Below are 15,634 nucleotides of genomic sequence, written 5' to 3'. Positions count from 1 at the left end.
ACAAATTATGATTTTTTTCAAGAGTATTAACTTTTCAGGGTACCTGATTAAAACTCAAAACAGTATAAAATGATACACATTGAAATATCAACCTCTCATTTCACACCCCTAGTCTCTCTTCCCAAGGGCCACCCTTATTATACCAGTTTCTTTTAGTGTATCCTTCCAGAAATATTCGATGCACATACATTCTCTTTCATTCACAGAAATGGTAGTTGCTGTACACACCGTCCAGCGTGTTGCTGATAGGTGCCCGGCTTCCACTGAGTGAATGTGCGTGGAAGACTAACTCAGTGGCTGTCAAGTCTGGCTGGACATTGCAGGGACCCAGCAAGGTTTAAATGCCCAGACCATTCTCTGAGATCCTGATCTCATTGATCCGGGTTGCCTACGGATCTGTCCTTATGGACACCTCCCTGCCACCCCCCGGGTAATTTTAGTGGGCAGACAACTACAGTAAGTTTAACCAGTCCCCTGTTGACGGATGTTTAGATCGTTTTCAGGCTTTTTTGTTAGAGACGGTGAACTTCCTGGCCAGAAGATGCTTATTCATAAGCTCAAGTATATGTCTAGGGTCAGGACCCAGGGTGGAACTTCTGCCTAATCGCTCTTCAGAGATGCTGTACCTACTTACACTCCTGGCAGCATCACGTGAGTGGCTGTTTAGTGGAGGTGATTTAGTGACCGGAGGAAACTGTGCTGGTGGGTGGTGGTGAAACTCGGACCCTACCCCTCGCTTGGTAGCTGTTGACCCCTTGTCTAGCTTGTTCTAGATTTAAAAGAAAAAAGTTCTCTGCGTGAAGAGGTTAAAAAAAAGCAAAAAAGCTTTCACACATGGAGATGTTCTTTAGACATTATTGTTATAATGATAAACATCTAAAAAGAATTATAATAGTTGTCTAACAGCAGGAAGGTAGCTAAACTGTGATGTTAGCTTTGTAGGATATTATATGATGGCTAAATGATTATGAAGACTGTATTAATATGGTCACATTGTGTTTTAATATAATATATAAAATACACTCATGTATGTTTAATATGTCAACAAATACATTAAATACTATATGTTAAAATATATGTTAATTATAACATATATATTATATAATATACATATATAATGTAATACATATGTACTATGTTATAATTAATATATTCACATTTAATATAACATAATATAATCAAATGTTTGATATGGTAAATAAAAAATCCAAAATCAGTTGGTACCTACAAGATGAATATGTTAGTAAAATATATAAATATATGACCAAGGACTAGAAAGGAAAACAGGAAAATACAAGAGTTGATTTGATGGGGTAATGAACTTGTGGATAAATATCCTTTTAAAAAATTTGTTTACTGTTATAAGATAGCGTGGGCAAAAAATAAAAAATGAGAAAAAATTCTTTTGTAATGCAAGTAGCCGTTTGTGACTTTAAAGATGTATTTTCATGTTGTGAACCTCATTAACTGGTGGACGTATTATGGGCTGTGCATGTAAACAGCGTCTCTGCAGTCTTTTAAGACGCCTGTGAGTAGCTGCTTCTCCAGAATGTTTACGGAGCCCCCCCGCAGTGTTTGTGGAGGAGGGAACCGCGCCGCGTGGCATTTGCTTACATCATCTCGAAGTTACCCTTTGAGGTTTCGGATATTTCATTAGCTAATTTATAGGTATAATGTTGTAATAATTTACAGATGAAAACTGAGGCTTGCTGGAGATCACTGTGTGGGTAACTAGTGGTGCTGGGAATTAAAACCCAAGTCGGTACATGGTACATGGTCTGTATTCCCTCTCTGCAGGTGAACATTTGAAGTTCCTAGGAGGTTGATGTTCTGTGGGGTTTATAAGGAAGTATGAGGTCTAAATATTATTTCTAGGGGGCTTCCATTTTAACTGTGCAAATGATAGGTATTAAGTTTAAAAAACTAACTGATAAGACATAGCAGTAAGGAGTTCAGGACCAAGTCTCTACGGTCCTGTTGAGATGTCAGGCAGGGGTGAGGGCCCTTTAGTCCGGCTGCTTCAGGGCAGGCTTTACCCAGGAGCTGGGATCTGATGGGTATGATTCGGGTGGAGAGGATGAAGACAACTCTTACCTTGGAGGTGTTCCTGGGTCAGGGAATGGGCCGGATTCTTTGAAATAAGAGTGCTCCTGGGAGGCAGGGCCCACTGGGGCCGGACTCTGTAGGGCCTCGCAGGCATTGTTCCTGCTCAGGTGTTTTTTTTGTTTTTTTATTTGCGGTACGCGTGCCTCTCACCGTGCGGCCTCTCCCGGTGCGGAGCACAGGCTCCGGACGCGCAGGCTCAGCGGCCATGGCTCACGGGCCCAGCCGCTCCGCGGCATGTGGGATCTTCCCGGACCGGGGCACGAACCCGTCTCCCCTGCATCGGCAGGCGGACTCTCAACCACTGCGCCACCAGGGAAGACCCCTGCTCAGTTTTAAACTTAGGTGGCCCCGACGAGTAGGTGAGCGTCCTCGGTCTACACTTTGAGGGTTAATAGAAAGAGTAGAGACTCCGGTAGGGCCTGTGTTCTTGAGTCAAAGCCTGCTCTCCCACTTACCACGTAGGGCATGTCGTCTCTGAGGGTTCTCTTCCGTAAGATGGGTGTAAAACGGCTTTCCTTGCACGGGTCTGAGGACTGGAGATTACACGCGTCGGGTACACCTGGCGCACAGCGCTCAGCGCCTGCGGGGCCTCGGGTCTCGTAACCCTCAGGGCCCAGCGTTCCGTGTCTCTGCGCGCAGCTCCTCCAGCTGCTTCCCTGCGTTCACCCCGACTCTGGGTGGTGCCGAGCCTGTGGCGGCCGCGAGCGGCTGGTCTTCCTCGGGAGGTGGCGTTCCCTCTCGGCAGGCACCGGGGAGCCACCGCAGGCGTGAGCGCGGGTGGCTGTGCAGCAGCGCAGCACCAACACCTTCACTTAACTTGGGGGCTGGGATCCAAGTTAATGCAGTTTTACTGTGTATGGTATTCCTTAGTCTCCCCTCATCCGCAATCCCAGGACTCTCTTATCTCCAAAGGGAGGAAACCAAAACGGATCCGAGCCAGCAATGTCACGTGTGTGGTTCCCCTCCCAGCCTGTGGCAGAACCCATACTTGGTAAGCCTAGCACGTGTAGGGAGTGCGCTCTCTCTCTTTTTAAATAAAGACTTTCTTTAGGGCAGTTTTAGGCGTCCAGGAAGACTGAGAGAAAGGCCCCGAGGTTTCCCCTGTACCCCCTGCCCCGCACATGCGTAACCTCTCCAGTTATCAGCAAACTCACCAGAGCGGTCCGTTTTTTAACCAGTGACCACCTGCATCCACACACCATGATCACACAAAGCCCCTAGTTCACCTTGGGGTTACCTCTTTGTTCGCTCTTGTTCTGTGAGTTTGGACGAATGTGTAATGACACGTGTCCACCATGATAACATCATACGGAGAATTTTCATGGTCCTGACAACCCTCTGTGCCCGGCCTCGTCATCTCTCCCCAACCCCCACATATCTCTTTCTATAGCTCAGGAGCTCCATTTTTCCCCCAAAGCAGTTTCCCGGTAGTTCTGCTTCCTGTATTGATGAACGGTTTCCTGAAATGCAGGCCTGCACCAAGGAGAGGAGATTGAGCTTGAATACGAGTTAGATTTTCACAAGCAGGAAGGGGGAGCAAGGGGAAAAGAGAGAGAGGCGTTTGTCTCCGAAGCTAGACGAAGGGAAGCCTTGCAGCTGTCCCGTAATCTCATCGAACTGAAGCGCTAAGCACTGGTCCTCACTGTAGCGGGCTTGGGGGGTTGCAGTTCGGAAAGCCCGCACCCTCCGCCTTCCTGCAGCTGACGCTGTCAAAGGCCGCCTGGTTCCTGCAGGTGCAGCCGCACCCGCATTTCACAGTGCGTTCAGCATCGCGTCTTCCTTCTTCCAAGCCGCCTCCCTTCAGACCGGGCGGTGCTGGACTTCGCTCTCACAGCCGATGACTGCCCGCTGCTCAGATCGCTGCATCGAGGATGGAGCTTTACAGCCTGGACCGTAAAGGTCAGTAGTGTGTTTAACACGGTGGTGGCCACGTGAGTTGCCCTGAGCTTGCCTTGACTGCTAGCATGTTCAGTAGCTGTTTAACAGGAAGCTGCTTTTCAGAATTACGTCAGAATGAGCACTTGATGGCTGTGATCCAATCAGGCCGTAGCAGGTGACATCCTGGGGGTGACAGTCTTGCTGTCCATCGTATGTTAGGTCCGAGCTCTCTCCCTGTGTTTTAGAAACCTTTGTGCGCAGGGCCCTGGGCTTCCAGGACCCCAGAGACATCGTCGGGGGGTGGAGGCACAGTTATCCCCGAGGATAAAATAACAGGATCACTGCTGTCCTTCAAAAGAAATCCCAAAGTATTGTTAAACTGTCAGTTATCACCCCTCTGCTCAGAAGACTCACCTTTCCTTCCCACCCTAGAAATATTTGGGGTGCAGGACTTTGACCACCTCTGCTCTGGGCATTGGGGCGGGCAGGCTTCACAGGTCTTTTTTTTGCCAGCCCACATTCTCAGTGAGGGTCCTTCCTCACCATCAGGTTAATTCTCTGTGGCCTTTTGGGGGGCAGAGCAAGAGGCCTTTGGCCTACACGGGTTAGGCTCTGAGATCCTCACGGCTGGAATTCTCCATCTGTTCTGAGCCCGGCGCAGTCCGGCGTCCCAGGATTTAAGGCTGAGACCGGGCGTCAAAGCTCAGCAAGTAATTCTGGGTTTGTCTGTCCTCCACTGCGTCCTCTGCAGGCGGTTTCCCCGGGGGGCCTAAATGGTATGCATGGAGGACTGTGCGTCAGGCATGTTTCAGGGGAAAAAGGGACAGGAAGTGAGAGGGCCAGGGAACTGTAAACAAAAGAGTAAAGAGTCCTCAAACAGGAGCAACATAATATATAAAATAACTTCCAGGGTTTGAGCCAGAGTAACCGGGGCGAACAGTAGTGTAGTTAATGCAAGTAGGGCAGTTATAAGGAGAAATGACTTGAAAAAAGGAACGCGTATGTTTGTTTCTGCGCGTGAATTTGAGGTGCAGCTGGACACCCCAGTAATGACGTTCAGGGGACAGTTCAGGCCAGTATTTGCCAGAGGGCCTAGGAAATCCACATCTTGCTCTTAAGACTGTTCTTCTTCTTTCCGTTTTGTGTGTGTGTGTGTGTGTGTGTGTGTGTGTAATTAAAAAAAATTGAGGGACTTCCCTGGCGGTCCAGTGGGTAAGACTCTGCACTTCCAATGCATGGGGCGCGGGTTCGATCCCTGGTCAGGGAACTAAGATCCCGCAAGCCCCGCGGCCAAAAAGTAAAGAATAAAGAATAAAAAAGATAAAATTGTGGGAAAAAATCGAAGTATAATTGTTATACAACATTATATTGGTTTCAGGTGTACAACATGATTCTCTATTTATATATATTGTGAAACAATCACAGTAAGTCTAGCTAACATCCGTCACCTTGCGCAGTTATAAAAAAATTCTTATCACGAGAACGTTTAAGACCTTTTTTCTTAGCAACTTTCAAATATGCAGTACAATGTTAACTGTAGTCACCATGCTGTACATTACAAGACTTTTCTTTTTCTGTTCCCTCCCTCAAAGTTACTTTTGTCCAAATTCTGCTTGCTCTTCCCGACACAGTTCAGATGCCCCCCAACTGTCTTGAGCCCTGAGAGGGCTCACCCTCCCAGCTCCTGCACTTACTGTTTCTTTGTTTTGTCTTTATGGCACCGACAGCATTCTACCAGCTGGTATTCTAATTAACCAAACACAACCAGATTATATGGTAAGTGCAGGGAGCAGAATATATCGATGTACGTCCCTGTAGTGCACTGCATAGCACGGAGAACACTGATTGGAGCTCAGTCATGTTTAAATATATTTATTTGAGCCTGTTTTTTTTTTTTTTCTCAGCTAGTGTCACTACTTAGAGGAATATAAATCTATTAGCCATTATATAAAGTTCCTTTTTGTGCATAAACTTACCTCTTTAAAGCTTTAAGGACATCTCCCCACGCTTACATTGCAGAATTTAACCAGTAAGTGTGTTTACCCTGTCGTGCCTCTGACTGTGTTTACCCCCTTCTTCTTCTTTCTTTTCAGTTACAGGGTTATGTAATTTTTCTTCAACCTTAGACCTATAGACCGTTTTATCTTTTTCTATGCTAGTTCCAGTTTAGATTTCTGAGGTTCACTGCCAAGAAACGTATGATGTATTCTCTTAAGAATATACTTTTTTGAGAGCTTGGGTTTGTCATAAGACTAGCTTGAATGCCGTCATTCTCTAAACTGATCAGACCTTTGCTCAAAGTAAAACTCATGTACCGTTTACTTATCTGTTTGTTTGTTCAAAGAACCTGAAAGGACTTACTGTGTGTTCCACTTTAGTTGGGCATTTTCCTGCTGGAAATGTTTAGTGCCATAGATACACGTGGCCCTATCCCTGGCCAGCCTCTCCCTCAGATCAGCCATGAAAATGTTGAGTTCGCTCTTCACGCATCACTGAAAAGACCACTCTGTTTATACTTCTCCGTCCAGAGAAATGTTTGTTTATGCCTACTTCTGTTTTCTCGTCCTAATCCAGATTTCTGTCCAAGATAAATATTTTACTGGCTTCACACTGTTTTATCCTCATAAAAACAAGTGACCAGACACCTGTGGTTCGTAGAGTGAAAACTTTAATGGCAGGTGACTCTCGGATGCATAAAGGGACACTTGTTTTGGATTCTTATGGCCACAGCTTAAAAGCACAAGCCACCTAAGTTTACTAGTGCATGAATTATATACACTTACAGCTTCAGGAACAGACGTCTGTTCCTCCCATTTGAATTTTGTGGATGTCAGTTTTGAAATGAGAGGGCCAACTAGGACTTGAGAGCATTTATATTTTTTATTTTTTTAAATATTTATTTACTTAATTAATTTATTTTCCTTATTTTTTTGGCTGCGTTGGGTCTTCGTTGCGGCACACAGGATCTTCACTGAGGCATGGGGATCTTTCGTTGCAGCGCTCGGGCTTCTCTCTAGTTGTGGTGTGCGGGTTTTCTCTTCTCTAGTTGTGGCGTGCCGGCTGCAGGGCGCATGGGCTCTAGTTGAGGTGCGTGAGCTCAGTAGTCATGGCGCACGGGCTTACTTGCTCCACGGCATGTGGGATCTTAGTTCCCTGACCAGGGATCGAACTCGCGTCCCCTGCATTAGAAGGTGGATTCTTAACCACTGGACCGCCAGGGAAGTCCCGAGAGCGTTTATTTCACCCATAAATTGTGGCTGTCTTCACATAGTGGTGAGAGTTGACAGTGGTTTTTACTTCCCAGAGAGCACAGCTTTGTTTGGGAAGAAGCTCCGATAGTCGCCCTCTGCGGCCTTTATTCCTTGAGACTCTTGCTCCATCTCTTAAAAAAGTAGTGACAAGTTCCCTGGTGTCAGAGGTATTGCAGGCTTTTTTTTTAAATTAATTTATTTTATTTATTCATTTATGGCTGCGTTGGGTCTTTGTTGTGGTGCGCGGGCTTCTCATCGCGGTGGCTTCTCTTGCTGTGGAGCACAGGCTCTAGGCACGCGGGCTTCAGTAGTTGTGGCTCGTGGGCTCTAGAGCACAGACTCAGTAGTTGTGGCTCGCGGGCTCAGTAGTTGTGGCTCGTGGGCTTAGTTGCTCTGCGGCATGTGGGATCTTCCCGGACCAGGGCTCGAACCCGTGTCTCCTGTATCGGCAGGCAGATTCTCAACCACTGCACCACCAGGGAAGCCCCTGGTATTGCAGTTTTAATCTCTGGGGCTTTCCGTCTCCTTTTGACTTTTTGTGGTTTCCTCCTCATGATGCGATACCCTTAATTTGCCATGTTATCGACTCAGATGTGGTAACTTCTCAGTGGGGTGTGGACACAGGAGACACAATGGGGAGACATGATTTTCTAGCACTGCTTCTCAAGGCCCGAAGGTTTCTTTTAATCCCCAAGTGTGTGATTTGACCTTTACATCTGACACAGGAGCACCTGTGGCTCCAGAAGCCTGGAGGTGGGGAGACCGACAGGCATTGCAGCGTCTTGTACTTCGACGTTGCTGAGAAAGTACCCCCCACACGCACCCCGAGTGCAGCTGGCCCGAAGTCCTCTTACTCGAATCATTTCTTTTCCTTGGCAAAGACAAAGACTTATTTAGCCCTGGAAATGTAGTGGTGATGGTTTCAGAGTAGAAACAAGCCACGCTGGAAGTTTAGAGTGCTGCGGTTAGGAATCACATTGCCACGTAAACCAATGTCCCCCATGGGTTTCTTTTCTAAAAATTGGGATGAGAGAGAGGTGCGTATTGGTTACACGTGCTGCTGGGCGTTAAGGGCCAGTGTTTCAGAGAGAGTAAGTACATTGATGAGACGGACTTAACTGTAATAGTTCACATCACGTGGATTTTGTTTTCCAAAGTGGTTGCATTTATTTCATACAGCAGGCCACGGGCCCCCTGACCAGGGTGCTGGGTGCCCGTGCAGGGAGGGCTGGGTCGGGAACACAGACCTCTGGGCTCCTGCATTGCACTGTGGACAGTTTTCACCCCCACAGATTTGGCCGATTCCCTTTTTTTTTTTTTTTTTAATTTTTATTTTATAGTGGAGTATAGTTGATTTACAATGTTGTGTTAGTTTCAGGTGTACAGCAAAGTGATTCACTTACACATATATGTGTATCCATTCTTTTTCAGATTCTTTTCCCTTATAGGTTATTACAGAATATTGAGCAGAGTTCCCTGTGCTATACAGCAGGTCCTTGTTGATTATCTATTTAACACATAGCAGTGTGTACATGTTAATCCCAAACTCCTAATTTATCTCTCCCCCCCTTTCCCCTTTGGTAGCCATAGTTTGTTTTCTATGTCTGTGAGTCTGTTTCTGTTTTGTAAATAAGTTCATTTGTATCATTTTTTTAGGTTCCACATATAAGTGGTACAATATTTGTCTTTTTCTGATTTACTTCACTTTGTATGATCGTCTCTAGGTCCATCCATGTTGCTGTAAATGGTATTATTTCATTCTATTTTATGGCTGAGTGGTATTTCACTGTATATATCTGCCACACCTTCTTTATCCATTCCTCTGTCGATGGGCATTTAGGCTGCTTCCATGACCTGGCTACTGTAAATAGCACTGCAGTGAGCACTGGGGTGCGTGTGTCTTTTCAAATTATGGGGTTTTTTGGATATATAAGCCCAGGAGTGGGATTGCTGGGTCATATGGCAGCTCTATTTTTAGTTGTTCAAGGACCCTCCAGACTGTTCTCCAGAGTTGGCTGCACCAGTTTACATTCCACCTACAGTGCAGGAGGGCTCCCTTTCCTCCACACCCTCTCCGGCATGTATTGTTTGTAGCAGTTCCCTTGTTTTGCACTTGTTAAAAATTGTTATGAATTTGTAACTAAAATGCATTTTATAGTTTCTAATCATCGTAAAAATGCATTCTTTTGAGCATCATTGAACGTGAGGTCTGTGCTCTTGTCTGGTATTGCGGTGCTCAGCGCTGTAACCTGTGGCCCTTAAGAGTCAGGCCTGGACTCCCCCACGTGGTGGGCGGGTCTCGCTTCTCCGTGCTGTCCCCCTCCTTCTCACCTGAGTCGGAGTGAACCCGTTCCCTTTTTGTGAAGCTCTCCTTTCCTGGGCCTGCCTCGTCCTCCTCCGCTAAACCCCGGCTCCTACCTAGTCTGGGGCCGGAGCGGGCGTGGGCTCCACAGCCAGACCTCGGCTTTGCCGTCCTGCTGCCATCACCGTCGCGCAGCCGCGTGGTCCCGCGCGCGCCCCGGAGCGTCTCTGCTGGGCTGCCGCCTTCTCGTCGGTACAGTGGGAAGCATAGCGAGCGCTCGGGGACGCGGCCAGGAGGTGGACGTGGGGTTGCCCTTGCAGAGTGAGAGCAGCGCCTGGTCCTTGGTAAGTGCCCCGGGGCTGGGGCGCCCACACCCCGGGGGACAGGAGAGCCCCGGCTGCTTTGTGGTCATCACTGCACTCAGCACCCCATCCTGCTGGCTCAGCGTGGCCTGTGCCTGACTCTGCCACGGCCCCGCAGGGTCAGGGGTGACGTGCCGCGTCCGTGTGTTCACGGGGGATGCGGCGCACGACACACGTGTAGGCACGTTTGAATAAATGAATAAGCGACGGCCCTGTAAGCAGAATGCCTTCGACTCAGCTTTCCTCCCCTTCTGTGAAGAGCTTCTTAGCTTTCGTTGGGGGCTTTGCATGAGGAGAGACGTGATAGAAAAGACCACCTCCTGGTTGGGCCTGGGGTTCTTTTGGGAGCTTCTGGGGTTGGGACTTTGCTGCTTTGGGCACTTCATCCCTGGGGAAGAGGCGGTGCATACCGACAGGCCCCTGCGAGAGGTGCCGTGGCCTCGGAGCCAAGGTTGAAGTGGGCTCCGCTCACTGGGCTGGAGCAGGCTGGACTCGAGGGGAGCGCCAGGTCCGCGCTGGCCGTGTCTGGCATCCCCTCGTTCTGGTCACGGCCGCGCCACCCGGCTCTAAACCCGTGCTCGGGGGGTTCTGTCGGCCGTCAGGCACGCTCTGGGCACCGTGTAGCCTGGAAGCCACTTGGCCTTAGTCAGGAAGGAAGACAATGCAGAGGGAGAAGCTGATGCAAGAGGAGAAGAGTTTCTGGCCGGAAGTAACGAAAGAGAAGCGTTTTCTGCTCCAGGGTGGAGATGGGGCTTCACCCTGGCAGCCACCCCGTGGTGGGGTATTCTCGGTGAAAAGAATGCCTTTCTTAGGGGCAAGGGGCGGGGGGGGAGGACGGGGCTCGCTGGGCCGCCGTGATTCCTTTGTTCAAAGCCGTTGGAGGTTCAGCCCGCTAAGAAGAGTGATACCGGCAATCAATTGCTGTGAGATCTCTCGGATCTCAGGGCGGTGGTGGAAAGCAAAGACCAGCTGCAGGCTGGGCTTTCAGGGCAGAGCCACTGGTGGGACAGGGACCGCTTCTGAGTGTGTCCAGCCTTCCTCCACCTCCCCTGCCCTGGTGGAGTGATGGGCCACGCACGCCCACGGCTCTGAGCACTGTCCGTGTGGCCCGCCGGGTGCGATTACGAGCGTGTGCGTGCGTGCATGTGTGCGTGTGTGTGTGTGTGTGTGTGTGTGTGTGCGTGCGTGCATGTGTGCGCATGCGTATGCGCGCCTGTCCCACCTCTTCTCATCCGCTATGTGACTCTGGGTGGGTTGCTTCCTATCTCTGCGTATCTGCAGGTGGAGATAGAATCCCTGCTGATGAGACGGTGCGAGCGCGGTACCGTGCCAGGCCGGGTTAGCACAGCAAGCGGTCCCACGTGCGGTGCTGCCCCCCGCTGGGCGTGACCCTTGGCTGGGACTGGTGTCCCAGGAGGTGGACAGAACCCCTCAGAGCCCCTGCCGGGAAGCTCATGAGGGGCGTTTACCTGCGCCTCTGCCAGTAGGGGCCGCGAGCGCTGTCCCTCTGCCTTCCCAAGCCCCTGGCCGCCTTGTCATTGCTCCTGCGTCTCTTTGTTTGTCTCTCACACCTCGCTGAGCTGCCCCCAGAGCTCGAGGGACCGGACGCGCTCACGGCAGCCCAGCTCCTTTCATCCTCCTTCTCTAAGACGCGCCGCCTTCCACGGGTGCTCCCCAGCCCCGGGGTCTGAGAGTCTCTGCCACCCTGCCTGGCCCTCAGCCTCCAGAAGGGGAGGACTGGGGTGGGTGAGAGAGAGAGAGACGCAGCAGGCTCTTACCACGTGGAAGCGACTTTCACATAGTTAAGATGGTAAAGATGCTATTCTGTTACGGAGAGCAGCTAGTTCATGCGCTTTTAGAATAATGGGTATATCACAGGGGGGTTGGCAGGATGGCCAGTACTCTGACCACCTCTTATAATGATGCTTCTGGCGTGCATTCTGAGCTCTGAAAGTCACGGGTGAACTTACAGGACCCTGCACAGTAAATCTTCATTCAGAAGCATCTGTTGAACGTCTTCCATATTCCAGGTACAGCGAACTGTTCGGATACAGGGGTGAATGAGGCACATCACTGCCCTGAGCAGTTCAGCCCACGAAGGTTCATTCCATACAGTTCCGTTGTAACAGGTGTAACAGGAGTTAACAGTGTGCCATGCGGCAGAGGCCGGGGGCCTTACAGAAGCGCCCAGTAAATGTCTCTTATGTGATCAAAGTCCCTAAGCTTGGTAGACGCCTTCGTTTTTCAGGTTGTTGTTCTTGTTTTTTCCAGCACTTTCTTAGATTTTTTTTTTATCTTTCCGTTTGGAGAGTTAGATACTAAATATATATGTAAGTCGTTGTGATATTTGAGCTCATAGTTCTTAAATCCTTGTTGTCCTTCCAGCTCATCTGCAGGTGATTTATTAAAAGTGAAAGCCAAGTTCACGTGATTAAGACGTGTCCGCTAGTGCCCTGCAGACCTGACTCAGGGAGCTGGACAGTGTGGGGTGAGTGTTAGGTGAGAGGAGTGGCAGTGGATGGGACGTGGCATTTCCTGCAGGGCTTTGCGGTTTCTCCCCAGACCCTCAGGCTGAGTTGCTTCCAGTCCCCTATCTGTCCTCGTTTTCTGTTCAGGGTCCCCATATACTCCAGGCTTCAGACGTTTCTTCTGCAGTGAGAGCCTGTAGGGCGTTCTCACTGTTGGTGCGTTTGCAATACTAGGAATTTTGCCAGTTGTGACCAGCGACGGTTCAGATGCAGGAAATGCTTTTGCAAAGTCTCCACTTCCGTGGGGCCTCCCAGCCCCGCCCGCCACACCGACCTCAGCGGTGACCCTCTGTGTCCTGCTCCGCGTCCCACGCGCCCCCTGCATTGCATGGGGTGAACCGTGAGGGCCGCGCACGTCTGCCATCTTCCGTGCTCTGTGGGCCTTACACGGAAGGGTTGCACGTGGGTGACAGGTGTGTGTGTGCGCATCTGATGGGGCCTGAGCAGGTCGCAGACACTGAGACCCAGGTAACAGGGGCCGCTAGTCCTTCCCCTTCGCTAGAGGAGGCGCAGGTGACTGTGGGCAGGGCTCTGGCTAACTGGCACTTGCCCCGCAACTGGGGGGGTGTCTCTGGGACCCCCAGAGGACAGAGACACGAGCTGCTTCTCTGGAGCTTGCGGAGGGCAGAGGGAGCGGTCCTGGAAGCCGGCCCGGGTGCCAGGTGGTCGTCCCCCGTCACTCGTGGATTCCGTGTGTGCAAGCTCGCCTACTCCCTGAAATCGGTTTGTGACCCTCAGATCAGTGCTCGGGCCGCTTTTATGGTGGATCAGGGCCGCGGGCAGGCTGTCAGAATCCTGCTGCCGCCCGACGTGCACCTCCCAGCTGAGGGCAGAGGTAGCGCTTGCCTTCCCTGCAGACACACGGCCTCTTCGCAGCCTGTTTCCTGTCGAGGTGGGTTTCTCTTTGCATTGTTGTGCCCTTTGCTGGTGACGTGGCTGTGGAAACGGCCTCAGGCATGGTGCCAGCGCGCTGTCCAGTGTGCCCAGGCAGCACGGTCCGACGGAGAAGGCGTGCGGATGCGCTGCGAGCCCGGCCTGCGCTCTGGCGCTGTTGGCTGCGAGTTCAGTGTGAAGGAAGCAACGGCGCCTGTGCAGTGACAGAACCGCGCGTGAAACAAGGCTAAGTGCTCATCGGCCGATGAAAGGCCTGTGGCCAGACCCTGTATTTCCCCCGAAAGCAGTGGTTTCCCGCTGGCTAAGTCCATCTTCCTGGGGCGTGTACAGCGCGCGTGCACCGCGTTGGACTTGGCTGGCGCCGGGAGGCGGAGAGTGGGCCCCGGCTCCTGGAATGAGCCCTGGGCTTGTTTCGGCTGAAGGACTGACGAGGTGGCCTCAGAGCCAAGCTTCGTAGGGCTTGGAGGTAAAGAAGCGAAGCCCGGATGGACTGGCACGGGGAGACTGTGGGTGGATGCTGTCGACGGAGGGTGGGCCTGGGTGGGGGGCCGCAGGCAGAGGGCCAGGACGGCTGCGGGGCAGACGGGGAGGCAGCGCCCGCGGCACAGCACGCCCGGCCCCGCCGGCAGCCCGCGGGTGCGGAGGCGATGCCAGGGCCCCCCCCCCGCGTGCGGCCGTGGGCGCCTTCCCAGAGGTTCCACGCACCCTCAGGCGAGATCGGGAACCGAGCAAGTCGCGGTGTAGACGCGGCTGCGTAGAGGCCCCTGCAGGCATCGGAGGAGGGGCGGGGTCTCGCTGCACAGACACGCGTGCTGTTCCGGCGTACAAGCCCCGCCCCCTTTGCCGGGGGCGAGTGGGACAGGGGCCCAGAGTCAGCCAGGTGTGCGGGTTAGGTTGGGGGGGCGGGGAGGGAGTGAGGGCCGGTCTTGAGATGCTCCGCCTTCCGCAGAGCGGAGGGAGCGCTCACTTGCAGTTCCCTTGTTCTCCGCCGGCGCCCACGGCCCCTCCGTTCCCGGTTCCCCTGTCCTGCGATTGTTGCTGGCCCGGCCCGAGGCTGGCGGCAGGCACCCTGTGGCTCGGTACAGAGGGAGCCGCTCCCCTCGGTTCTCCTGCGAGGGGTGGGGCTGAGCAGCTTCCCCTGATGCTCTGAGAGGTTCCTGCGCAAGGCCGGCCTTCCTGGCGTCCCCCCTGCCCTGCACCGCGTTCCCTGCCAAACTCTCCTCCGGGCTGGCGATGGAGGAGCCGCCGGTGGGACACGTCCACGCTGCTGGCCTTCTCCTTCGGGTATGTCTGGGGCCGCGGCGAGCGGCCGCCTGGGGTCAGCCCGAACGGAGCTGTGCTCCGAGGGTAAAATTCACGTTTCGTCCATTTCGTCTTTGTGTTTTTTCAAATGTGAGTATTAGAAAATTTTAAATTGTACGTGTGGCTCCCCGTAAATTTCTGCAGGACAGTGTTTCATTGCTCCCTTTGAATTTCTAGGAGTAATTTGAAAACGCTGTTCCATGGTACTACTTCTAAAGACCAAATTCTTAGGTCCACTTGTCTTTGTAATTCCGCGGAAGTTGCCAGTGTACCTGAATGTAGCTCTTGTAAACCAAAGGAGTACTGTCGTGAAGACGAAAAATCTCTCTGCGGAGAAAAAATTCTCCTAAGAAGTTTGCTCTTTTCTTGTGGAAATTCTTGTGTAATTCGGTGTCACAGGCAACATTCATTTGCACTGGGGGGACCGTAACCGAAATAAATGTTAGCGTTAGCTCACGTTTTGGACTAAGTCCAGTCGGATTTTTAAATGCGTGATTATTTTTCACAGGAGCCCTTGACTCTATACCGCCTTGAGCCATGATGAGGTTTCCCTGTCCCTGAACCTGGGTGAACAGCTGTGTGTGAGGCAGCCTTAGTGAGTACGACTGAAGAGGGGTTCTTTCTAACTTCAGAAACACTTTCCGAGTGCCTTCTCTCTGCTCGGTGTTAGCTTTTAGCAACACAAGCGAAACACAAAAGAAGTGAAAGACGTGGCGCTCACGTCCTCAAGAAGCTCATCGTCTGGTTTAGAAGCTCGTAGCGGACATTCTAACATCCTGCTGGGGAGAGATTAATACCTGACATGTAGCAGCTAAAGCATTGCAGTCTGACAACTGTTTATCACCAAGTGCAGATTCAGGGTCACTCTGAGTCAGCACCGCTTTCGCGTGTGTTCTCTCTCGGGGGTTGTGCGTGGCCAGCAGCGGGACCGTCGCCCTGTGTGAGACGCAGGGGCTGTGGCTCAAGGTGCGGCCGAGGGGAGGTTACAGCAAGGGCGTCGGAGGGCTTCTG

The 15,634-nt window shown here is 51.5% G+C and overlaps 1 protein-coding gene across 3 annotated transcripts in view; it reads left to right on the top strand.

The window, feature by feature from the left end:
* Positions 1-15,634, top strand: part of FNIP2 (folliculin interacting protein 2) — a 126,154-nt gene that overhangs the window by 9,648 nt on the left and 100,872 nt on the right. Inside the window, exon 1 of one of the 3 annotated variants that reach the window (XM_089911334.1) lies at positions 10,738-12,895. The exons of the other annotated variants lie outside the window; for them this stretch is intronic. The gene's annotated coding sequence lies outside the window, so the exon portion shown is untranslated. Of the gene's footprint in view, positions 1-10,737; positions 12,896-15,634 lie in introns of those variants that run through there. 3 annotated transcript variants of the gene reach the window in all.

The sequence above is a fragment of the Delphinapterus leucas genome, chromosome 5 (assembly GCF_059928025.1).
Source record: "Delphinapterus leucas isolate spDelLeu-1000000601 "Yukka" chromosome 5, BTC_Dleu_Yukka2, whole genome shotgun sequence".
Lineage (NCBI taxonomy): Eukaryota > Metazoa > Chordata > Mammalia > Artiodactyla > Monodontidae > Delphinapterus > Delphinapterus leucas.
Note: the sequence above shows the minus strand (reverse complement) of the source record. Positions and strands in the feature narration are given on the sequence as shown.